Source organism: Branchiostoma floridae, unplaced genomic scaffold (assembly GCF_000003815.2).
Source record: "Branchiostoma floridae strain S238N-H82 unplaced genomic scaffold, Bfl_VNyyK Sc7u5tJ_1583, whole genome shotgun sequence".
NCBI lineage: Eukaryota > Metazoa > Chordata > Leptocardii > Amphioxiformes > Branchiostomatidae > Branchiostoma > Branchiostoma floridae.
Genome location: NW_023365777.1, coordinates 226,608 through 254,081, shown reverse-complemented (window position 1 = coordinate 254,081; position 27,474 = coordinate 226,608). Strand labels below are relative to the sequence as shown.

At 41.4% G+C, this 27,474-nt stretch overlaps 1 protein-coding gene across 33 annotated transcripts in view; it reads right to left on the bottom strand.

Moving 5' to 3' along the window:
* The window catches only part of LOC118408405 (neurexin-3-like), a 220,668-nt gene extending 193,320 nt beyond the window's left edge, over positions 1-27,348 (bottom strand). For 20 of the 33 annotated variants that reach the window (XM_035809181.1, XM_035809183.1, XM_035809194.1 and 17 more), the window contains exons 1-4: positions 19,534-20,495; positions 19,114-19,130; positions 18,652-18,666; positions 18,049-18,111 (exon numbers count right to left, since the gene is read on the bottom strand). The gene's annotated coding sequence lies outside the window, so the exon portion shown is untranslated. Of the gene's footprint in view, positions 1-18,048; positions 18,112-18,651; positions 18,667-19,113; positions 19,131-19,533; positions 20,496-27,251 lie in introns of those variants that run through there. The other 13 variants (XM_035809202.1, XM_035809205.1, XM_035809207.1 and 10 more) reach the window with 5 other exon arrangements.
* Between the last annotated feature and the right edge of the window lie 126 nt (positions 27,349-27,474).

Below are 27,474 nucleotides of genomic sequence, written 5' to 3'. Positions count from 1 at the left end.
GGAAATTTGCCTATTTTAGAACCTGGAAATATGGCTATTTTTGGTTCTTGAAAATATGCCTAGTGTTGGTAATGGAAAATATTCCCGGTGTTGGTACTGGATAATATGCCTAGTGTTGGTACTGGATAATATGCCTAGTGTTGGTACTGGATAATATGCCTAGTGTTGGTTCTGGATAATATGCCTAGTGTTGGTTCTGGATAATATGCCTAGTGTTGGTAATGGAAAATATGCCTAGTGCTGGTACTGGGAAATATTAACTGAATGAGATCTGATCAGAATCAGTTAAAAAGTTGCCTTACACAATTATGAATCGGACGTCCGAAAATAAAACTCTTCGACCACTATTTTGACACAAAGAGACTTCTGGATTTCCCAATGCGCGCGAATGAAGCTGAAACTCGGCCAACAACCAGAAAAAAATCAATGCTCATTTTTTGTTGATTGGTGTTCCTGCTTCACGGCAATCTCTCTGACGATGGATCGTAGTAGGATCTAAAGCCCGGCGGTGTAACGGAAGGGCCGGGGGGAGGGGGCAGGGATTTGATGGCGGTGTTTCTCGTTGCGAGTGAAGCAAATTTAGAACGATGCAGACGTGACGGTGGTAACAAACTACACATAGTGATCGTAAACTTAGACTCTTAGCGGAGCAGTATAACATGAAACCGTTGTTCGGATTACATGAAAGTTTCGAGGCGAGTCATCCGACACCCTTTTTCGTTATTCATTATCTCTGTTTATGGCCAAAGCGCCATTTCGTCTGGTAATCGATATCCAGGTTTGCAAAAAATTATAAAAACACACTTAGAAGTTTAACTATCACAAAATACTTTATGCACGAAACGAACCACCCTGCAACGTTACATGCATTTCAATGGCTATACTGATAGATCTTCAAACGCTATCACATTGTATAACGAAATGAGAGGCGACATCCGAAGCCTTCTAACACAGCCTTTGAAATACAGACGTATAATCATATCCGATATCGATGCCGTGAAGTTACCGTGAAGTCTCGCGGGATATTGCGAGATTTGAGAAGATGACGAAAGTCGGTAAGACCTTACAAGGATGTAACGAGATGGAAACGCGGTTTTGGTTCTTCAACGTGCCCTGTAATGACCAACTGACGTAGGCTGATACATGCACCACTGAATCTGAAAGGGATTTCATTATGCTATACACCAATCAATAGCAAATGCACAAAGAAATCAATGTGAAAGGTTTCGTATCGTGATGAAATTTGACAGATAGTCGGCACCTTTAACACGGGAGTACATGGTACTGATAGTTTGGTATATGGAATATCGGTGTGTGGCCTACTTTGAGCCGGTCAACAATTGACACACATTTGGCTAAGTCAGCGTGAAATTATTCGTAGTAAAGAGTGTAATGTAATAAAGAGTGTAATATCGCATACAAAAAAAAATAATTTCATGGCATACAAGACACACCTTGGTCAGCTTTTTTAACAGCTAAGGTTTGCGAAAGCGTAAATTTTAAATGAACCTGATTATTATCGAATGCTTAATATTTGTATTCATATTGGTATAAATATAATAAAGGTAGGTGGCAGCCCTATGGACCGGTATACAAATGATAGAACTAGTAAGGACACATCGGTGACCCTATTTACACCTGAAAAATTGCACTTCGTGAGGGCTCCAGAAACGCTGTGCTTAACGTTTGGCTGATATTCAACAATGTCAAAGTGTGGAAAAATACTGCGCTCAAACTTTACTTTGCTTTCTACTGATATGAAATCGATATGGCACGAATATGATGTCTCGTCCATGTATCTTTGTGGATTTTGCCTTGGGGTTCACAAAATAGGTGGGGAAGGACAGGCCTTTTGGCAGTGGTGAAGCCTTGCACTTAGTTGATATAAGAGCTATCACAAAGTACGTTGCAAAAACATTACAGACTACCTGGCACCTTTGACCCATTGCTGACGTCACACATCCGTTCAAGTCACGTGGTATATATGATTCGGGTAATTTCAACTTGAAAAGAGTCAGAGGATTGACCGAAGGCTTGTTCTTACAGAGTGTGTTTTACAGTGAAGCCTTTCCCCTTTAACGTGCTCGAGACGCCTACACGAAAACGGGACATCATTTTACGTCAAACATAGGATACCAATGTATTCTTCAGCTTGTGTGAACGTTTGCTTGTCGGTCAAGGTGCCTACGGTACCGTGTAAACGACACAAGTCATTGCCATATAATGGCCATATAAAACCATGGATCAAACAAAACTATCAAGAAACACAGTGGCGTGACAGTCTGATTGTCTGCATACCATCACTGACGCCACCGTGTTATCATAGATAATCTTTCTTCAACAGAAGTAATTATCATTTACAACATTCATCAACATGTTTTCTAACTTATATACCTGCATCATTTTTCACTATGAACTTAGCACTGACAACGACACTGTTCGTTGCAAACGTAAAGATTGACAAAGTTCTTATAAAGTCCTAAGTAAAGCAATGAGGAAACTGTAGTCAGGCTAGACGCAGGTCGTGAATTGAATGGCAACGCAACGGTTTTTAAAGTTATCACTTGCTCATCTAATACTATGGGTAGAGAATCTGAACATTCTATCAAAGAGCTAAACTTTGTTACTGCTATTATTCAAATGTTTATTTTGTACTATTGTTTCATGCAGTGCACGTGGCAGCGAGGATATAAGTTGCATAATTTGAATTCGGGATCTGTCGCCACGTCGTGCTGTCTATGTCTACCAATTTTATTCGATACCTTTTGAGTGAATAACATAAATACAACAAACTCTTCACTAGGCCATAGAACATCATGCAAAATGTAGAAGTATGACTTAAACGGCAACAAAACAAGTGATGGGTAAAAAGAAACGTGTTTTAAATCTATGAAACTCGTCGAGCATACTGTCAAATTCATAGGGTCGCCACCCAGGTGGAATGGGGGGTACAAATGAAGAGGAAGCACCCCTGGCAAAATCCGAGGAAGTTTAGGAAATGGGGTGGGAGAGAGAATTAGGGAAGATTGTGGCTTGGCGCCGTGTAAATAAGCTTCATTTCTCGGGGGCACCTGCTGCACTCAGTCATTGTCTACTGTGCTGAAGTGCCCGATCTTTTTCTATTGTGCGATAAAGAGTAGGGGACCCTGGAGCGATCCTTCGTGAAAAAAAGCAGGCAGCATTGCAAAGCACTTTTACTTTGTCAATGGCTTTAAAGAGATGACAGGATACTATCCAGGCAACGTTCTAGAGAAACAAAAGACGAAAATTTGCTGCAACTAAAACCAGCTACATTCAATATACAGATTTTGCTACAAGCTTCTTAAAGACTGACAGTTCGGTGACCGCCTTTCACCTTCCTCAGGGCAAAACTGTCGGGTTTCTATTACGCACGTATAGGCAGCTAGGTGTCGCTTCTAGCAGATGCGGTCCCAAACATGAGGTTTAATCAAACCTTAGATTGAAGTTTTCCTTGCTAATAGTGCCTAAGTAGCTTATGTGGTATTGACAATATAGTCCCAAGCAACTCAAGATTGCTTTTCAGCATTCATTTTATGTCAACATTTAGTTCGAGGCCGCAAGGTATGTTCTACCTATTATTGCATTTATGTAAATACCTTACGTTTGGGACCGCACCGTAAACACCGCATGTAAACCGAATAAGTTCTACCTATCATTGTCTAAATACTCCACGTTTGGGACCGCATCTGTAAGTAGTGAGATTGCCTCAACAGGTCGCCCTGTCAGCACGCACAGTTGTTTGTATCGCGTGATCGCCGCTCTGTGACACGGGCCCACCCGTGATTTGTAATTTGGCTTCCGTGTCAGATCGTATCTTCTTGCATCAACGGAAAAAAGCTCGGCATATTTGATATGTTGCAATCACCAAGGGCAATGCATCTGACGCACACACACGGTGACGCTGTGTGGAGACCTGTACTCAAAAGGCTGTTTTTTATCTCTATAAACCAGGAGCGCGAATTATAACCAATCGTTTCTCAAACTTTATTATAGACAGAATCCTGGCCGATGTTTAACTGATGCTCCAATAAGCTGTCAACGCAAACAAACTAAAGATATTTCAAAATGATATTGCCCTTCGTTTTTATTTTTAGATTTTCTGGGTGGGGCCGAAATACATCCATCATAACAAAGTGTCAGAAGCTAAATAATAAAGCATGAATTTCATGATTTCAAAAAGGGTATACATTGCACAAGATCGCGGTACACCGGTATCATAATTGTTAAGACGTGGTTTTCTTTGTGTTTTATTTAAACAGTTTATGCCACAGAGAATTTTCTCATTTCATGCGAATATGAAATCACGGTACTTCATTCTTAGCAATGAACATTTATATTGGACATCTTACTCATGTAATATCATTTGGGTTATAAATGGCAATACAAAATGGTACTTACTACGATGGAATTATGCAATAAAAGATCACAAGAAAATGGGCTCTTAAATGTAACTATATGGGACCAAACGTACATACAGTAAGACAAATAACTGCCAATAAACTTGTATATGAATGCCACCAACTATAAACGATGAAATTAGAGACACCAGATATTAGAAATCTATAGGACAGCTACGAGTTGAGCCTTTACGAGTTCCTTTTGTGCCAAAGAATACATTTGTAGCTTGTATCTGCAGAGGACAAAAGGACACCTTTAAAGACCGAAAGCGGAAAGGGAAAGCTCAAATGGTAGCAACCTAACAGTTGAGCTCCAGATTCCAATCAGTCCGTAACTGGGAGACCTTGGTTCAATACGGGGTAGGGCATCTCGTTTGGGGCTGTATCCGTCTTTCGGAATGGACGTAAATGGGTGTCCAGTGATCTCCTATGGTCACATTTCCAACCGGGGCCCGGCCGGGATGTTTATGGAAACGAGAAATAAAATAATTATTAAGGAATCAACAGAAATCATGCTCATGATATTTTTTCTACGTTTTGTGTGTGTGGTTTTTTTTGTCTTTTATATTAGACTTTTTGTTCCCGAAAGCTGTCTATAGCCGGGCCACGTTTTGAAAATTTGACGGAATTCCGGAAGCATATTAGAGACGGTACCTCGAGAATGTCAAAGGTTTAAGACTAGCAACCCATCCCTGTAAAAATACCCTGCTACTGAATCTTACTGCCCTATCTGCCAATAGGCACTACAAGGTTCCGAACGAACGGGCAAAACCCGAAGCACCACTCCATAGTGAGAGTACTATCACGGAAACTCCCAGAAGCCAAATCACGTGGAACGCCATACAGTAGGCCGTTGAATATCATTGATATTCCCACCTGTGAAAGCCCCTGGGGATTTGTAGCTGTCATATGCGCACAGCGCGTGAAATGTTATCCACATATTTGGCCTGCGTCGATAAGACTAAGAAATGCCATTGATCGGTGGTGGCAATTTTCAAACCAGGGGTATGAATCGCATGTGACAACTATTTTGTAGCTTCTAAATTTCAGAACCCGGTTTATATTTGCTCGAAAATTACTGATGTAAGAGTAAACCATGAAGGATATTTGTGCTAGGAAAAATACCTGAAGTTCTTGATTAAGGAAACACGACTTTACACTAAATAATGAATTCGTCGGAATAACCAGTTTTAATCCCACACTGTAAGATCCACTTAAACTGTGATAGTGTCCTATCCTTTTCGTCAAAGGAGGGTGACGTGATCAAACATGCTAGAGGTGTGACTCTCCTCAAACCAAGGGCCCCTAACTTTACGTCTCATCCGAGTTTACGCTCCTGACCGAAGCTGGGTGCTCATTTTAGCCGTTTTGAGGAAAAGGTGTTATGTGCCTTTTTCAAAGGCACAGTGGGACACTCAAACAAACTCACATCACTATATACTGTTCAACTACTGATCTCAAAGTCCTTCTACAACAACAGCTTCTTTCCCCGGGCTGTCAAACTATGGAACTTTCTCAATGACAACTGTTTCTTTCTTGTTTATAACCTTCCAGCCTTAAAAACGAATGTTCACCGCTATCTCCTTTCCTTGCATCACTATTTCCAGCACCCAACACCTTATTTCATTGCCAAGAAGTAGTCAAACTTGACCTTGCTTTGAACTAACCCGTTAAAATAGGTTAGTGTATTAGGGAGGCTCTTTTTTTTGTTTTGTTATTCTTTGTGTAAGTATCTATAATTTCTTGTTAAAAGATTCAAAGTAGAAAAAAACTACAGGCTTTGTAATGCATTTGTCCTTGGTGCTGAAATTCTGACTATTTGCATTTGCCTTGGAAAGTCGTGCTAATTCTTCTTTTGGTGAAAAAAAAACGTTAAAATAAAAAAGAAGAACATTGTCATCTTAACACATTGTTTGCACTAGAGGCTCTGTAGTGAATATAATGTAATATAATAGCGTATCACAGGAAAGTAAAACAATTAGCTTCGCTTTTTAAACGTTCACGACGAAATGGCGCCACCAATTAAGAGAAACGGATGCATTAACGACAAAGGATTACATACAGGACTGAGGGATAATGTGACAATTAATTTCGGAACTCCGTTTGGTGAAAAACAATAGTACGATTTTTTGTATTAATATTTTGGAGTGAAAAGGAGACGAATTTCAAATAAAATGTCTTGATATAATACGTTATACCATCACCAGATGCACTTACAGAAAGCAAAAAGAGTACCCTACTAGAATATACGCCACCGGGATTCAGTAAAATCGAACTTTGACAACTTTGTCAGATGTTCACATATTTCCACAATTTCATCAAGTATGTAGAGTTATTCCCAATTGGCAGGAAAATGTTACAATTCTGTCTAAATTCCTTGCATGCGGAACATTAAGGAAATCGTCGTTCCTTTATTCACCCTTTCCGAAAGATATTAACAAAAACGTCCCTGCAGTTCCAAAACAAGCTACTGGGGAACCCAAAACTACAACACTTCTTTCCATATATCAAAAGCTATCAAAACCAAAAATCAAGACAGGTACCACAGCATGTCCAGGACAAACGATATAAAACCCGTAAGCTCTGATGCAGTACCAAGAATAGCCGCCATAAGGCCCATACATGACCTTGACACAGACGCACAGAATCGCAAAACAAAATAATATCTCCATTTTTCATGAAGGCAAAAGCGACAATATGTCAGATTTGTACATATATCCTGTAGTTATTGCACTTCCCCGGTATTGAAGCATTGCTCGCATATAGCCCATTAGTATATAATCACAACAGAAAATGGTTGGGAAATGTGTCTTGTCACGGTCTGCAGTTCTTCATACCACGTCTCCAATACAGCCTAACCCGACCAATGTCACGTAAAACATATTTCTGTGGCTTAGGCGGCAATGTTTGACATCCTGTATTGGAATAAACGTTACTGTGTGATTCTTTCAAGCTGTGAAATTACATAAAGTCAAATGACATATTCCGTCTTAATTTCTAGATTCATTTATCGTTCAAGAAAAATCTCGGAAGCTGGCAATCCATATTCAACAATCCTGCCGTACAAACGTGCCGTCGGCCTGACGCTGGACGTGAAACATCACCGAGGGAAATGCTATCTCATCAAGACGCCGTGACCTGTGGCAGACGCCCATACGTGAATGTCATTGATCGCTCGTCCTCACGTATACAAGTCCTCCCACCGAGCCGCCATCTTGGATTCGTGCTAAACTTCTCTCTTTTCAAGCAATTTGGGTAAAAACCGGCGTCCGTATCACCATTGATTTCTTTCCATCCAAAACCGGTTTCCCTACTTCAATATAGAATCGGATGAAGCCAATTTTTCGAATGTAACGGCACGCATACCGTCGCTGCAGTTGGCAAGATGGTGTAGTAATTTATCTATCATCTCAAACGCTGCAAATCGCCATCGTTTTCTAATCAAATTTGCAGGGACACTAATGGCTGCCGGGCCGCTCGGCGTATAAATCTTCACCGCTCAGAACTCGCTGCAGATTGTGCAGCACTGCCTGGCTGGGGTTGTCTTTGGCAACATGTCTTTGTCCCAGAATGTAACGTTGATCTGCATACGTAGGACTCTGGGGTGATCAGGCTGCCTGGTGAATTGGTTATATGTATCAATTATCAATAATCAGTGATAGAGTCAACTCTTAACAATGACTTTTCAACCAATTCAAGCATGCATCAGTTGCAATGTGTCATAAGGAATGTACATGAGTTGTTGTCTTGTAGTTACAACAGAATTCATCAAGGTTTCTGTTGGATGTTTGGAGAACGATACATCAGCAATGTGTCCGTTGCAAGTCCGTTACTTTTCCGACACAATATTTGGATACCAAATATGGGATGTCATTCTGGCCTTCTGCGATATGTTTTGTCGAAGGGATATCTATGGCCGTTATGGTTTTATTTTTGTGCTGTTTGAACAGGCTTGTTGACTTGGGCCCAAATATACAAGGTCAACAAAGGAGTCACGCACCAAACTTCACAGTCCGTCTGTCTAGCAAAACCAACCTTAATATACATAATAGGAAAGACCTTCATTGTCAAGAAAAGCAAAACGTGATCACAAAAATACATAAACACACGAACCACGCTTCCAAAGAATTCTACTGTTGGATACAAAAGAAGTTAACATTAATCAGGGCCTGAAATACTTTTTTCAGCTAGGTTGTCCAAGTGGCAACCTGAGTCAAAAGCCAGGTTGCGCCATCAACATTTCAGGTTGCCCCACTTTCAAATTGTTACTTTCTTCAAATCAGCTACTTATCCATTATCTTTTCTTCCAGTTATATGTAACTATGTAATATGTTTTATGTTATCAAAAAATAAATACAAAAGCTTATGCATGTAGGTGGGGAAAAAGCAGTGTTCCAACTGCAAAATTTCAGGTTGCTCAGTGTGCAACCTGGGTTTAAAATTAAGTTGCGAAAAGCAAAATTAGGTTGCAAGTGGGCAAGTGGGTATTTCGAGCCCTGATTAATACTGGTAAAGAAATACATAGATTGCGGTTATTTCTGTCATTTAAGATCTGGTAAATACAAAATAATGGTATGTATTGTTTGTGGATGCAACCTATGTGTCATTTCCTATGTATTGAACAGTATGGACAGAAAAGTACTAATGGACGTCTGATTTATGTCCGACACATCGCTGTGGCCTCTGATAATTAGATTTGAAGGTCAACGAACCTTTAATCTTCATCTAGACCTGTCCAAGAGATAACACATCAGGATACTGACCACTACCGGACATCGCGATATGTATCAGGTAAGAACTACACGGTAAAATGCACTACACGTAGTTTTTTTCAGGTATACTACCTGTAAAAAATAAAAGAAGAAGTTACAGTCCCATAGCTTTTCTGGGGCCGTATTGGCAATTGGTTGTTATCTACTGTGCCTATCGCACGGTATTGGATAGTGAAGCCCAAACTTCTCCTTCTACTGTCATACCAAAGACTCTAAAATGGTACATACTTCTTTTTCTACTAAGTGGAAGACTATGGAAGATAAACACACTTCAATACGAGTGGACTAGCCCCCTGCTGTAGTGACCTATATGTGTGACCCCAGGGCTTTAAAACGGAGATGGGTGCCGGACCTACGCATCACAATGTGATGTACGGCAACTTTAGCTTTAGCTTTAACTGTCTTTTACCTCCCAACCGAAGTCAAGTGCACATTCTCACAAGTGGGTTAAGTGCTAGTGATGGAAGTCGTGTGAGGGGCCTTTCCAAAGGACACAACGTTTAGCCATTAACGCCAGTATTGAACCAGTGAGCTCTTGATATTGTGTCAGGTAGCCTAACCACTCTGCCAATCAACGCCATCAGGAACAAGAACTGTACTAATGTTACGTCAAGCAACATACAAAATGTGTGGGAATATCTCTTGCTAAAACGCAGGAATAATTCGATAGATCCATTACATTTTATCACAAGTAAGAAAAACGACTCCAGTACGGAGTACAGATAGAAACCTATAAATAGTTCTCAAAAGTTGCAAGCTTTCTAAAAGACTTTAAGATTTATTGTGGGCCCCTGACTCGTAAAGTTACCCAGTTTGACCTTTAAGCTTGTTTGCACTCTGCGTTTTCTGCTGACGATAGCATCTCTAGTGGAATTGCTTACCCCGGCCGTTTGCAATGTCACGCTGGGTTCATACATACCATTTGCACTAAACCGGCAGATAAAGGTAAATACAGCATTTGGGACCGCATCTGTTAACAGTGACACCTACATGTATTGCGTAACAGAACCGGTCAAATTGCCCTGTGGAAGGTTACAGACGGTCACAGAAACGTCAATCTTCTATAAAACAATTGTGACTTATCGACCTGATAACTGTTAACGGATAGGGACAGATATAAATGCTTTGAAAAACAGTCGTGAGGCGTAAAAACACCCCTGACAGAAGTTACACACTCAGGCTGCCCTATTCCCGCTACCTGGTAGAACAAGCATCAGCTGTTGGGTCCCTGGTGGTGCATTAAGAAAGCTCACTTTTAAAGCCAAATGTTTTTATGAAGGCTATCAACTTGGTGATACCGTTAAGCCTATGTAACGGCAATACCCATACATTGCTGGCGGTGTCAAGCTTATCAAGTTCAATAGAGAATTACAAGCCTGGTGGTGACTCGCTGAGCATGCAAAATAGGAATTACTTACTACATAACACTGGGTGGCTGACATCCAAGGCCAGGAGAAGAAATATGTTTAAGATATTGGCTGTACAGGCCTAGGCTGCGTGTTTGCACCAATATACAAACTTTGCTCGGGCTTATTTGGATATTCTTATCTTTATGTGCTTTTGAGACAGACGAGGACAATGTGGCACTACACTAAAGTTAGAAACCTATTTAAAAGCACCGCATACTAAGGACAGGCAAAAGCAAACTTTAAGGTAGTCTGATAGACATAGCCTGAGCAAAGAAAATGCTCAGGCTATGCCTGGTGTACAAAATGATTAAAAAAACTGGTTGATGTACTAGTACTATAGTAAGAGAATCTAACACCAGCTCCGAAGAAAAACTAGAAATACTCATGCCTTCAAGTACCAGGGAATTTCCCTAGAACTCGTTACCATCAAGCACTTTGGTATTAATCTCATTAGATAGCTTTAAACAACCTAAGACTACCCTGTTCAAAGTTTCTAATTCTATCGGAGTCTCTACCTTGAAATTCAACATTACAGGTGACGCAGCTTGAGAAGACAAACAACTGCATGGGAGTTTGGAGCTCGCCTCATGTGGCCATGCCACCCTGAAGCAATCATCGATTTATAAGCTAGAGTAATCTCAGTCATGTCACTTCCTGCACTTTGGTACGCGTGTGATGAATGCATGTATACTGATGTTCGCTCAGGCTGCAGATGAGCTGAATATTCACCTCCTAAACGCTTTAATCATATGTAACACATTTCGTTACATCATTGACTAATATTATGATTTTACCATCGCCAAGAAGGTTGTGTTTTGGTAGCGTTTGTATGTATGTATGTATGTTTGTGGTTTCGCAAAATATCTCAAGAGCTACACGTATAAAAGGATTGTCATGAAACTTGGTAAAGTTAGGTCATGTCCTGTCAAACAAATAGTTAGATTTGGGGCCGGCTTTCCTTCATACTGCAGCAAAGCGTCCGGTGTTAATATCCTGCGTTCTGTGCAAGCTATTGTTACGACTTTTACGTAACAGATAGCTCTTGTGATATTAGCTTGGGCCTCCTAGTTGTTACGTTTTGCATTGATATAAAGCATGCTAACGAAATATATTTCGCTTATTTAAGGACATCAGATCAAATGTTGTAGTTGCAGCCTGTCCGTTGGTCTGTCAATTAAGTATGCAAACAGTATAGAACAAAGTTGCTACTGGTTCTGCATACCGTTCATGCTTAAATACATTCATTTTAGCTATCAACAGTACTGACAACATCGAACAATAACCATAAGGTGCAGAGTTTGGTAAGAAAGTTTGTAGAGCTTGCTGAGGCAACTTTACCAATAAATCAACGGCTGCTGCAGCAAAAGAAAAGGTCACGCAAACGTTCCATGAATCTATTCTAACAGCTTTTAAGGATTTTTTTTTCATTAACGTTTTCCTGAATTTGCCTAGAACGTTCACGGCCTGTCAAGGAGAAAGAAATAAGCCCGCTGCAAAATAGCCAGAGTTCTGTTTGAGATAAAATCCATGTTTTTTATAAGCTGGTAGGGGCAGTGCTTTCAAAGAAAATCACTTCCAACTCAAGTACAGGAAATACAGAGAAACTAAAATGAAAACCATTCATCTATTGGTACTGCGTTAGCTGCCAGTACATATTTTGTATCTCGGTTTGCTGACCTACGTTTCTATAGATCCAAGAGAGGTTACATTATTGTCATAATTCAAAAACTAACTTCGATGACTTAAACAGACAGAAACATCTTCAGGGCAAGTATGTGCAATGTCTCCTGCTCCTGTTTAGCTGTAAATCATGTGATGGGGATACGAGGGGATTTACGTAGAAAGATAAGAGGCCTAGTTGCGAACGGATGATCTGTGTCATATGACTCCACGGTCATGTGATGGCCGACTTTCCACAGGGTGTTGACACTAATGTGAGACGAGCCTGATGATCTGCCCTTATATAAATCCACAAGAGCAAAATCCCGCTCACATACATCGTACGATCGTCGTGCAATCGCAAAATGCACGGGCCCTCTTGGTGCATACATGTATGCCCTACAAAATTTTGTTGTCTTGTTACGGAAAGAGGCGGACTTAAATCCTTTCGTTGGCTGGTTCTGTCACAGCCTGCTAGAAAATTCCACGGCATCAACATCGTACGACGACCTACGACAAATGTGACCACGTCGTGAGATGGACTAATTGCGTTTGGGCGTGGTCACATAGCTCGTGCGATCGTCGTACGGTTTTGATGCCGTAGGATTTTCAAGCAGGCCGTGACAGAACCAACCAAAACAGCATTTCGAGTACCACGACCGTTGAACTTTGTAGGTGACATACATTTTTTGTCATCGAAAATGCCCAAAGTTAGCGATCGTACAACGAACGATGACCCATGTGACCGCACCCTTAGCCAGACGAAAATAATAAGATAACTAGAACGCAAGAAATAACTCACGGGCGCTGCGTCAACATGCGAAGATAAAAGTTTCTCAGACCTGACTTTTACCCTTGGGACAGTCGAACATTACTCTGTCCACTGGGCCGGTTGGAACGCCCGGGGAGGTTATTTCAAAGTACAAGAATCTCTCTCAGACCGTATCTCATTCCTGTGGTTACAGAAGCTTTAGATTTCCCATTAAAACCCATTCTATTTATAGCACACCTAAGGCAAGACGGTCTCCAACTCTCGTAAAGCGTTTTTGCTCTCTGTAGACGTCCAACATGGATTTCAATCGCCATTTCAAAACTGCCACAGACCAATAACATGTATTATCTGAAGAGCTAAACAAATGGTGGAATATCGTTGCACTTAGAACAAGAGTCCGTAGGACACAAACCTCCGTAATTACGGTGTTGCAGTGTGTTTGATACATCTTTACCAGAAGTAAGAATTTCTTCAAAGCCTGCTTCCATTCATCTCCAGGTAGTTCTTTACATCAACATTAGGTAACTATGGCATTGTAGCAAACCAAAGCCTAAGGTAAACGACAGCTTGTGTACCACACTACTTTTAAAATTGGGGTGTCGTTCTATTAATAAAGTCTCCAACAAAATTCTTTAAAAAATGCTACGATGAATCTCCATGTTTCCTTGATACCTCAATACCTATCAACAAGCATTCAAACAAATACATCTACGCGATACTCAGCTATAGCTTCTAACACACTAACACAAACACGGTACCCCTGTTGGAGGTCACTGACCCCTTCCCGGAGGTAACAAAGGGAGCCAAAAACTTCCTGATTATACTTTTTTCCTCGAAAAGAAAAACTTTCTTGTTGAATGTTCGAATGTTCTATTAATCGGTATCTATCTCACTTTAAATTTTACAGCACGAAACGTTAACGTTCTTATCTCAAGTTTACAACAGACAGATAGAGGGTTAAGTTTTCTGCCTTGGTATTCGGCCAAACGTAGGTCTGAACTCCAAAGCACGTAAAGCCAACCATAAGTTGGTGATCCAATAACACAGATTACTCATCAGCAGGCCCGACCAATGAGCAAACTGTCATAAATGCAGCGGAAAACACTTTATAAAAATTGTATGTTCGATATGTAGGGGTGTGATTCACGCATATGTCTGTCTCCTGGGACCTATGGCAAACATAGGAGTTTATCTTAAAAGCCTGGCAGATAACCTACCGATGACTGGTATACTATGCCGTGACAAGCCTGTTCGTGTAAACATGTGTTAATGCTTTTGAACAAAAGGTGGAATAACTACATGTCCTATATATGTCTGTCCTATATATGGGGCATGCGAAGGTGAAAGGAAAGAAAATTTTGTCATAACCGTTACTGATCTTCAATTTTGATAAAAAGGGTACGAAAATAATACAGATACTGTTGGAGACGGGGGCCGATACCGACTGCCGGGCACCTTTCACCCATTGCTGACGTCATAATTCCGTTCAGGTCAGTTGACATAAGATTCGGGTCATCTCAAGTTGAAAGGGATCAGATGACTGATTGAAAGCTTGTTAGTGTTTTACTTTGTTAAAGGAAATAGCATGTAAATATATTGTACTTTTTGTTTTTGAGTCAGGATCAAAGAAACGGTACATTTCTTCGTAAAGTCACGAGGATACAAAGCTAACCCAAACTTTACAAAGTATTGCTCCAAGTGGTTTCAGGAATACAAAGTTAACCAAACCTCAACATCAGACATTACACCATGCCAATGTCGTCTAGGAGATTTAGAATTCGTTAGAAACACGTCCCAATGACGAACGGTAAATCATGTGGTTTGAAGTATAACGGCCTTTCTAACGACCTCCCGCCTATTCAGAAGTCTATCACGATCAAAAGTTTTATGTTTTCCCACATTTTACAACCTCGTTGTAGCTAGTAGACTGGATCTTTGGTACAAAGATACTTTCCTACATAGCCCCAAGCAATGAGACCATTCTGGCATTTATTCCATTCCATGTGTAACACGGATCAAAAGTCGCCAATTTTGTTTAATTTGGGTTAGATGACCCAAAACCTCTAAATCACAGACGCTGCAGGGCAAACCTTCCCCGTCATGCATCTCAATTCCATCGGAGATGCAGGCTGAATAAAACTGGTAAAAATCTACCAAACATCCATCAAGAGGCCCTTTTATTGTTCACAGAATAAAGTTCAAAGTATGCTGTAACGATATAACTGTACAGACTATGAGTATGTCAAAGGCGAAAAATGGAAAATAAGGCACATTTACTGAACTACACTGATAAAGTACTAAACAAAAGTACACTTCTGAGGGCAGTACTCTCGGAACAAAGCAGGATAAAAACGACGCATGACAACCAAAATGATAAAAATCAATGTCTCTATCATGTCCTGGCTCTGTGTCAAGACATATGGCAGATAAAACTCAAACATTGAAAAAGGTACAAAATGAGGAGTTGTTTTATAATCCTACGAGGCGAATAGACTCTATGTAGATAAATCAACCAATGTAATATCAACTATCGAAGCACGCATGTCCCGATGGCACACCACATTGGGACGTACGTCTAAGGCTGAGGAGGCATAGTGTGTATATAGAAACTTCCCGTTCCTCCAGCCACTTGTCCTATACACCAGGTTTCCAAAATGTAACGGAACTTAGGAGCTCCAGCCAGGCAGGACTAACGCCGCCCTTATTTCGCGGGCCAGATAGAATCATGCAATGACGCGGTCAGGCGTGGTGGGCCAGCTCGCCAGGAGGGCTGGTTGTGTGTCAGTGCCCGTTGGGGCATGGGGAGGGGGGTGCCATTTGGTTACAGGGTGTCAGATGTCGGTCATTGAATACATTGATGAGGTAACAGTTCATTGCCAACGCCAAAATGAAGTATCATTTACTTCATATTTGAAATTCTGTTCATATTCCTTCATTAAGGATACAAAATGCAAAATGTAAGAGGTCTTGTCCGCAGAAACATAAATACAAATACTACTACGCTTTAGCCTTCGTCTGCCGAGTTGTAGCATCAGCAAAGTTCAGTTTCCACTGTGTTCTACTGTATCATAAATACAAATATGATGATTACATTGAGTAAGACTCAGTCTTAAACAAAGCAATAAACTACCATCATCTGACTATGAGTCATACTATGAAAGTCTCACCAATACTTTGGAGACTACATTAGGTATTCTATCCCCGACCGGACGAATGATACAGGCCTAATGGAAAGGCAAACATTTTTCCGTGCCACTTGGATAAGCTAGTATGACGAGTGATCATTAATCTCAATGTGACAGTCAGTTCCTCTTACAAAGCAATCATAATTGCAAACTACCGCAGACGCCACGATGTCATGCCCATACTGATGACTGAGGAGTTACGTCAGTCCCGACACAGAACGACATTATATCGTTCTCCCATCACATGTATGGTGCTAAAAGGAGTAATCCTTGCGACAAATAGCCCGTGGTCGCACAAGAGAACCAAATGGACAACCGCATGACTCTATGCATGTTACTGATCTCGACAATAGAAGATGTAGGCGAATTCTAGCCAGACGTAGTTATGGAGTTAGTCGGTAAAAGCACCATTACCACTAGCACTGACGCGTTTGCTAAATGCCCGAAGAAAGCTACCAGGTGGAAGTGAACTAGTCCTGCTTACTGATGATGTAGTTTCAGCAACATGGAAAGGGACAAGTTGCAAAAGTCAACGAGTCCTTGCCACAGGCGCATAACTATTACCAATATCATGGAATAGTTTTTTAGTGGCATTTCAAAATGTAAGATAAATCAAAATCATTGCTAAATGCCGAAGGAAGCTAACAATTGGAAGTTAACTAGCCCTGCTTACTGCTGTAGTTTCAGTACCATGGAAAGAACAAGTTGCAAAAATCACAGTATCCTTGCCACAAGTGGGACATGTGGAAATAAACCACCCCTGTTGACCGATGCTATAGTATCAGCACCATGGAAAGAGACAAGTTGCAGAAGTCACTGTTTCCTTACCATACGCGTCTGTTATTAATATCGTGAAATAGATATGTTTGAGGACATTTGGAACATCTAAGATAAAGAAAAAACCATTGCTAAATGCCAAAGGAAGCTAACGAGTGGAAATAACACTACCCTTGCTGAGTTATGCTATAGTTTCAGCACCAAGGGGAGGTACAAGTTACAAAAGTCAGTGAACTCACTGTGGAGGCGTATAAAAGCTATCAATATCAAAAGTCTGGTGTACTGCATTGCGTCACCCTGATCACAGCTTCTAATTATCAAAAGTAATTGTGATCCCAGAGGTGCTCATTAGCAGAGTAGGAACGACACAACAATCTTAAGTAGGATTACAACAGAAAATCTGCGACATCCGTTACCATTAATGTCAATGACTGTTAACCTATCTTCAAGGCCAAACGAAAATTCCGTTACTTCACATGAAGTTATCTTTACGTCCCTGCTACTGGTAGTTTCAACAAAGCGATAAGGGGTATTATAGATACTACGCAAGGTAACAGTAACTCAAGCAACTAGATTTTTATACAACCTGACGTTCCAGGTAGCCTCCACTATCGTTCGTTAGTGACAGTACAAAACTGTGTTTCACCAGATTTTTAACTAAGTCTACGAACTGAAAATAGTTATATCTAAATGATATGATGCCAATTATGGATAGCCCAATGAGGAGCCAAACCATAAGATAGAATGAATACACGACTGATGCTAACGATCGGCTCCTGTTCTTTGAATAGCGCTCAGGAGTTGATGTTATCTTGCGGGGGTGGTAAAGAAATGCCCCCGAGTCCCGGAAACTTTGGCACGTAGGCCTCCTTTCCTACTGAAGGTGCGATAGCACGCACTCTCTCAAACTACCTCTCTAAGGCATTAGGAGGAACATAAAACACTGTGGGTACAGGTGTTCGGGGGCATTGGATTTAGAGATTTGTTTATCTTCTTCGCCTGCTCCCTATGGATTCACTTAGCTAGCTTCATAGAGTGATGGTTTTCGTCACCTACCTTTGGCTATCACTGGAGAGACGATCAACTATCTGCAATCTGATTGGTCCGTATTTTTCGGGCCTGTTCATAGGGGTCAAAGGTCAGTGTGAACATGAGTATCAAAAAGGCGTGAAATAGTAATGATGTTAGTGATTTGCAAGCGGGCAAAGGCGTCGATGGTCAGACAGAAAATTGTGAATTATGTTAATAAAATGGTCCCCAAGGGCAGACGTAATGGCGTTTTGCTAGGCAATTACAGGTCCCTGGCGAGCAACTTTTACTCCGCAAATGTGGCCAATTCAGGACATCTTCAACCGTTCCATCTCGCTGTCAATCAGCGTGCAGCAAGGCTTCATGGGACATTTTGGTGATCTAGGACAACCCGATAACTTTATTTTTGCGTAATTCGTCAACCTGCTGGCGATGCTCTAAACGCCAGCCGGCCCAGGGGCCCGTGCGCCACGGATCGATAGTCTTTACGCCTCGATGAGGGCACCTGATACGACAAAATGGAGCGGGCGTCATGCCGAATCAGCTGGGAGAATGGCGCACTGACTGCCCATAAAAAAAACATCACACAACATCACTGACAAAAATATGTGCCTTATCAAATCACTTTACCTGATGTTTTCACTCCTGGAGACCGTTATTTGGGACAGCGATTCAAGGACCGGAAGGGAAAAAAAGAAAATATGTGGTAATAGTTGACGCCTGTTACAGTTGATAAAGGAAGTTTACACCAGCAGTCGGTGACAGCAACAAATTATGTCGTGCAAATTACCACGCTTTTCCCGCACTGTTGCGAACGTGTAGGGAGATACAATCTCAATATAAGGCACGGAGGTACAACATGAATGCGGCAGCGCTGGTTTTTCTTATTTTGCGTGATCGTAAAATATGAGACGGCAGCCGTGTTAGTAGCGCACAGGCGATCTATGCACGGATGGTGACTGCACGAAATTCGTGTGGTGTATACATGTAAAAATTTGATGAGGGCCTATCACGGCAGTTGGCTCTAGCAGGCGCGGTTAAAATTCATACACAACAATGGGGAGTGCCATCACACTGCCGGGATGGACTTACGCTTCGGCGACTTACTCCTTGCAGCGTGAAGGGAAAATGCAGGAATGGAACGTGACAATTACTGTTGCTTGATAATCGACATATTACAAGTTGCGAGAGAACCAACCACTCATTGCACACACAAAATATGCAGAAAAACTGTCAAGGGGGAATGAATTTCCCCAAGAAGCACAGCAACTACTTACCCTGCGGCAAGACTCCTGCTATACATGAAAAGGTCTGGGATTTGTAACATTGGACATAAACACAGCTTATACCGCTTGCATTACTACTAGATGGGGGTGGGGGGCTCATGGTGAATACATGTGTATATATATCATCACAGTGAATATATACATTATACAAACGATATCGCATATACAAGCCCTTGTTTTATCATTACTCCTTCTGCATTGAAGATGGTAAAAAAAACGCACTTACCTTTACCGTTTCTCACACCCACAAATCATGCAGTTGCTATCCGTGAATGTGACGAAAGCCCAACAAGAAACACTCACGATGGCAGGTGATTGGCATAGCGAGTCCCCGGGAAGCCGATCGCAGATAGCAGGCTGCTGTAAAAATCCCACAGTGAAGATGTGTTCCTGTGGCTGTTCGTTAGAGCCTTAGAGCCGGGGTGTCAGTACAACGTTGGTTAGGTCTCGGGGAAGAGATGTGTTGTGAATAATCACACCAGGCTCTGTGCAGAGCTAGTATGTGCGTCCGTGCCTGGGGTCCCTTGTGGTGATGCCTCCCGTCTGGAGTAGGCCGTTACCTTGGCGTGTGAGTCGCCTCCGGTGTATACGTGCCGTCACCTAGCGTGCCAAGATACGCCAATGGGCCCAGGAAGGAAAGAAGGGTATACGTCAGTACAGTGTACACGGTGCACAACGTGAAGAGGACGTGATTTTTTGCTTTACACCTCCACAGCTACAGCGTCGCAAAGCAAAACACCCCTCTATCTCTCTTACTCACTTTTCTAGCGTAACACTTCGAGAAGATGAGGTAATTCGGTATTCAATTATCGTCTGATGCAGAAACAATCCCGAGACGATCCGAGGAGGGAGTTGCCGGCAGTCCGGTTGAAATCCCCGCTGGTAGTGTCGCCCTCTGGGGTCGCTCCCCTGGGGACGTCAGGTCGGGAAGCCGACCCTGCGAAATAGCAGCAAATTCGGGATTGGGCGCCGGCGCTGTGCTGTGTGATAACCCAGCGGGTTTTTGTGGCCTGCAAAATAGAAACCTTCTTGGCACCCGATCAGCGCCCGCCAAAGTACCCGCTGTCGCCGCTAGCTGCTACACAAGAGTGTATGTAGAGGTATCGGCTGTGGGTGAGTCAATGGTGAAGCGCCCCCGCGTTGTCAGAGTGAACCCGCCTCCGCCGAGCTGCACCAAACGCCTTCTGCGCTCAGCACTGGGCAAGCTTATTGAGCGCAGGCCGGGCTACAGGTAGTCCATTAATAACGCATTACAGATCGTTAGTTGTAAAAGTTGAAGTGCAATTAAAATTATGATAAATCAAGTCGTAAGGGGTGGTGGCATTTATAATCCATTTTTCATCCTGTCATGCCCTGGAGTTATTATAATGTCAATGGACGGTAATATATGGACGGTGGGAGTTCGCGGTTTCCACTCCGGGCAACAGGCCCACAGTGAATCGAACGGCTAAGAATTAAGGAGATGGTATAATTTCTTACGTGTCGGTTGAAATATCATATCATACTGAATATGATGAATATTAGAAAAGAATGCGGGTGTACCAAACGGGAGAGGGGGAATAGCAGAGTTTGCAAAGCAGTACAAAAGTCAGCACCGTGGACGGCGCTACCTTCGGGCCACGCCCCGACAAACGACACTTGATTTAGCGTTAATTCCTCTGTGGCCTGTTACTGACTGGTAAAAGCCACCATACGTTACTGTTACAGCCAGTGGCCAGCCTCAAGTGATTTTTCCATCCATCCATCACTGGGGAGCACGGTGGTTAAGACAGCTGGAATATGGCGATTTGGCGTCGGGGGGCTGCGTCCACTTTTCTACGGGCTACTTCCTCACTTCATTCATAACACAATTTCACGGTTCCCTGAACCTCCTTCCGGAACCGCCACACTCTCTCCGGGGGACCCCTCCATTACTTCGTAACTAGACATCACTTATGCACGAGACTTTATTGACACGGTTTCTTTTCGGACCAACAGAAATCGACAACTCTGCGGGGCGCCAAGCCCTCGGGATGACCGGATCTTGTCCCATATACCATGGAAGACAGGAAACAAGACAACAAGGTCTTTTCCTAACATTTTCTAAGACTCCAATACACCCGGGATTTTTTCTTGAGAGTGGAGAAGGGTGATAAAAGGGAGCCCGAGGCAAAGGGAAGAACGCTACAAATCGCTAAATCCGCCCAAAACTTCTTTCCACAAACCTACACGAAATAAAATTTTAAGATAACCGTCGGGGGTAGCTAGCATCCAACCCCAAAAATAACGAAGAAGGCGCCGTAAACTATCTCTCTTTTTTTCTATCTCTCTCTAATCAATAAACTTTATATTCAAATTGTACCTTTAAATATAAATTTTGTATCTTTTGTATAATTAAAGTTTGTAGTTCAACGTACGCAAATTTCTGTACTTTCTGTAACTTCTTATTCACAGTGACAAGCATTTATACCCAAAGCAGTTAATTGTTTGAGAATTTAAGACGCGGACGGCACCCGAAGAGAGGCGGCGATGTGTGCACACGTACCCGCCGGCAGGAGACGAACCAGCCCGGCTCATCAGCATGCCCCGTGGAGACGCCCAACACTTTGACATTTATTGGCCAGGCGATGCTCAATTTCCACATTGCTGTTCACTTCACTTCTTTTTCATAACGCCTGGCAGCTACGCTCCAGTGCCCCGGCCCGACAGAAATTATAGAAGGCATCCTCAATGCACTCGCATGTTCATCGGAAACCCCATCGACCCTCTAATATTACCAATATTAGCTTTATCAAGTGTGCAATCTTCTACAATATCTAGAGAGTGGCATGTGGCTTATCTAATGTAAACAGCTTGGATAACGTCCTGTTTTACTTTTAAACAAAATGTATTCAGCCCGTAAATAAAACAACTTCCTAAAATGCATGACTTCATTAATGTACCATTATATTTCCTGTGCCTTTTCAGGTTAAAGCTGTGAAACTGGTACCCACTATGCAACAAAGTGATAAAACAATATGTAAGTAGGAAGGTTGAAATCATATGGCCTGGATTCCAGAAACAAAGCATTAATCTGTTTGTGCCTCAGGCCGGGACTACATGTCTGCAGTATATTGGCACCGCACAGTACTTGAGCAGGTCGAAAGATCGGGTGAACCCTCAAAGGACAGCGGATTATGCAGGGATCGGTGCGGAATCATCCTCATAAAGTGTCGGCGGACAACTTCGCACAAACACGCAGCACCTGCATCATGCACCTGTTGGGTATGGTGAATCTTGTGAATACAGGTGGACACACACCTGTTTAGTACAAAACAATGCACATACCTGTGTTTTGAATTTTGATTGCGTTTGTTACTGTTAATACAATTTTGTCTCTAACTACTTGTATATTTTGTTTATTTTGGGGAGACAACATGTTGTGTCTCCCCCTCTATTGCAAAATTGAAGGTAAAGTTTAATAGGCAATAAAAATCTGTGATAGCTTGTTTGTTAGAATTTGGAATAGTGCATTGGTCAGTTTGAATAGTGATTTTGCATAGATAACTGTTAAGGTGTCTGATGAACTAGAATGTGCTCTTTTGTCAACCATTATGCTTTGTAATGCTATAGGCCATCTTTCATTGTGCAAATTTTAACAAGAAAAAAAAATTGTCCTTTGTGTACCTTGAGTTACATTGATTTCTGGCTCTTCTCTTATGACATTTTATATCGAATATAAAATTGATCATATGCAAGAAGATCATGTCTTATTAACAGCTATGTATGTGATAACATATGGGCATTATGATCTGAAGTTCATTGACTAGCATATTTAAGTTATGGTTTGTGACTGTTAGTATTTTATAAACAGCTGTGTTAACTTGTTTGCTCATCTACGCAAACCTTTGCTCAAAAATAGATGACTGGGTTAACAGTGTCACAGTTTGCAATGAATGCATTGAGTAAGTAATATAATGATAAAGCAACCATAGTGTTATTACCATTAGTACAATAAACAGGGGTGTACGATACTGACAATTCCTAAATATGATTATGAGTTTTTGTGACACAGTAAATCATTACTCTTCAAGCAGAAGTTAGGCTCCAGCTGTGTTTATGTATTTAAAAAAAGTTTTTATGCATTTTTATTGGACTTTCTATTTCTCACTGTTTTCTTTATGTCTCGTGGCTTCAAGACAGAAAGAAAATGGTACAAACAGTACAATATAGAACCTGTCAAAAATGCATAAAAACTTTTTAAAAAACAGCCGAAGCCTAACCTCTGTTGAAAAGTACTGTAAATGCATTTAAGTTTGCAGTGATTTAATTTCGCGGTAGCGGGAAAAGGGACTTTTCGCGTTGGTTTTAAGTTCGTGGTAACACCATGCACTGTAGTCTCTTACTGCCGTAAAAAAATGTTTGAGGTGGTTTTAAGTTTGCGGTGAAATGGCCACCATGAAAACTGCAAACATTAAACCACAACGAAAGTTTCTGCATTTACAGTTAGTCATGACTCATGCTTGAAATATCAACTGGTATACAAATATGCAAGCCGCGTGCCATGCAATTCACTACAAATGACTGAGGAAGTGAGCCCTAATGGATAACAGTTTATTGTTGATATATAATTTTCACAGCATCCTAGTTAGTTGGGTGTCTGGCACCTGGCCAGTATTTCCCCACCACGCAGCTGACTCATTTGTTACGCGAGGAACCAGAACAAAATATACAACACATGGAAATTCTGCTGCAGTACCATGGACAGCTGCCAGGCGGTGTGTAATCAACCTTTATCTTTGACTTTCCAAGACCTCCCAAATATCATCACAATTTATTTAGCTTCTAAGGTTATTGCTGCTCAATATAAGTAGAAACAGACACACAGACACAATACCTCCATTTCACAATGCAACATCTACAGGAGGTAGTAATTGGTCATGTCCACTGTACATGTATGTCCTTGTCATTCCACAGCACTGCTGTGCAGGTATCCTGGTGACCACTTAAGCTTAGAGAGAGTTATATATCGGGTGCCTCAAAGCAGCCAGGGTAGAAGTCTTCGGCAAGTTATTTACAGATGATGTTATAATGTCATCACAAAGAAATGTTCGTCAATGGGGGTTAGACATCCAGGTAAAGAGATTCTCTACACAAGAGTTACTCAATCAACAGAGTACGTTTTGTAGATGTTTCCGACAGCACTGTTATATATGTTCTTTCATATTTCATTGTCATGTATCTATTTTTGTCTTTAAGTTCAAATAGAATTAAATCAAAAAAATAAAAAACAACAACATTTGCTGTACATGACGTTCTCTACGTTTGGGGGACTATGGAGCTTGCTTTCTAGGGGGATTCAAGACATGAACTTTCAAACCTCTGGAGTAATATTTCATGCATTTTTTTAAAGGATTTGAATTTAGTAAGAAACAGACACAGTCCATAACAGCCCTATCAAAAGATGAGTCATTGATCATTCTTTTCAGGCTAAGTGTGGGTGTCTAACCAACAGACATGCTGAAGTATGACTTTGCTCTGACTCCAGGGTTACCAACAATGTGTTGATGGACAAACTCACTAGATATCACTGCACAAGCCCCAAGAATTACCCTTTCTAGCCTCTTCAGTTATCTCATAAATTTCAATGGGTAAAGACACCCCCCCCCCCCCACACACTGTATATCACAAGTATGTTCTGAGTGATTATAGAGTGCCTTGCTGTGGAGGTTACTAGGGCAAGCTTTAAGCAGCATATTCTGAATTTATGCCAGTGGTCTTTCTTTCATTTGATATACTGTCAATGTGAACTCGGAGCTAACATCTACTACATATACATATAACATACTTCTGCCTGGTCACATATGTCACTGAAAAAATGTGCATAAAGAGATCTCCAATGCAATGTCCCCATGTATAATGCACTCCTGCATATCTAAACTGTGCATTCATATTTCCCGAACACACAGTTTTTCAAAGTAATGGATGCATATAATATATTACTTGGTAGATGAATGTCAATTGAAGTTACTAGCAGTTGTAAATATTGACATACTACTGTTACCAACTTGAAGGGTTTAATAACTTTAAGTTGTTGCTGGGAGGTGTATACTGACATGTAACTTCCTTCATACGTAGTCTTGCAATATTTAGTTGATGCAGGTTTGCAGACTTTTAAAGGTTAATAATATGACCTAATTTGAATATCTAAGTGTTGTCCAGCATACAGTGCAAAATTGCATAAAGTACATTGTACAGTGGGTCAAGGATTCATCCTTGTGGAACCCCAGATGAACATATACCGGTAAGGCTATCATTGGATTCATAATCGAATATAAGAATATTTGTATACCAGTCCAATTCAGTGCATGAGCTCTGTGCACTGCAATGCTGTGTATTTTTTAGAATAAAAGAATAAACCATTACATCAAGATGACATGACGCAGAGATATTGCTGAAAATAAACCTATTTACTCCCGAGCACTACACGTAGGTTTTGAAGGTGTTTGCAAACAACTCTGTTACTGTTACAGTAGTACAGTAGTCATACAAAGGAGACATAATCACAGTATCAAGAAATTCTAAATCACTACAAAAGTAAAACCATTTCAAATGTTTTGAGATTTGCAGTACTCTTTATTGCAGGCAATTCACCTGGACAGCATGCTCCTGCCCCCCTCCCTTCACATCCACTTATATATAACTTTAGCCACTCACCACTTCATGTCTCTCTTTATTGACAAATGATTTCTCAGTCCCATGTCCCCACATCAAACTTGCTCATGAACTATATCCGTATTAACTCCCTTTGTCCCTCATTGAATTGCCACTCATTCACTCAAAATTGCCTCGTGCCCTCATTGATGTCTTCATTTTCCACTTGCCCCCACCCTGGCCAGTCGCCAGCGCCTAGACTAAGTTGCATTGCCCGGACTAGTTGTTCAATTCCATCCAATGACTACCAATCGCCCATTACCATTTACTCGTTGCCCTCTTGAACCAAGAACTATTCACCCCCAAAATTGACCAATGACATCTCGGCTACCAGCGCTATGGCCATCCTGGGCTGCATCTTCCCCAAGGTCTTTACCACAGTACTTCTCCCCCCCCCCCTCCCCTTCCAAACAGAGCTTATAATAAATATTGTACTACTGAGGATGCTATGCAGGGCCTACATATTACTGACTTTATCAGCTATGCAGGGTTTATATACTACTGAGTTAGCTGTACTAGGCCCATATCCTATTGTGATAACTATGCAGGGTTTCTATGGTACTAAGTTACCTATGCAGGGTTTCTTATATACTACACAGTACAGTTGTGCTCAGTTAGCTATGCAGGGTTTATATACTTCTACTGAGTTAACTGCACTGGGCCCATATACTAATTGTGGTAGCTATGCTGGAATAACATGGTACTCAGTTACCTATGCAGCGCTAAGCTTATATACTATATGGTTGTGCTTAGCTATGATTATGAAGGGCCTATATACTACTAAGTCTTAGTTTATGCAGGGCCTATATACATGTAGTCATGTAATACTGAGTTAGCTACATGTGTGCACTGGGCCCATATTGCTATGCAGTATGACTCCTTCCACTTTTGCAACCATTACACAATTGTACTTTGAAACATCAATCTACTTCGTCACTTCACAGCCTCTATACATATATAATGTGAATCATAAACAACTCTTTAGGCCTGGCTGTCATATTTATGTAATGTATCGCTAAAAACACTGGCAGGTTTTGACTATTTACAATAATGCAAATGTTGAGTTGCATAGGGTGTTTATCTCAAAGACTAGGGGCCCTGGGTTTGAATCCCATGACATGTTTTAACGTCCTGCCCTTGGGAAAGGCACTTAACATTGAGTCACTGCCTAGCATGGGTTAGGTACATCCCTCAGATATAGGAGATTAAATGGAGTTCTTGACTTTGAGCAGAGCCACACTTTCAGCAAGTACAAGAAACTACCACACTTACTGAAAAGAGTAGGGATCCTTCCCGGTGTAAGTGGATTAAACAAATCTGTCCAGATAGCCAGCTTGTAATCTTCAGTACAAACCCCGTGTGTGCTATGCCATAAGGTATTTTACTGGGTTGATACATTGCCAAGACAAGCTCATACTACATCCAACCCCATGGCATGCTACACAGTGTCTATATATACAAGACCTTGGCTGAAAATCAGACTGGGAGGTTAACG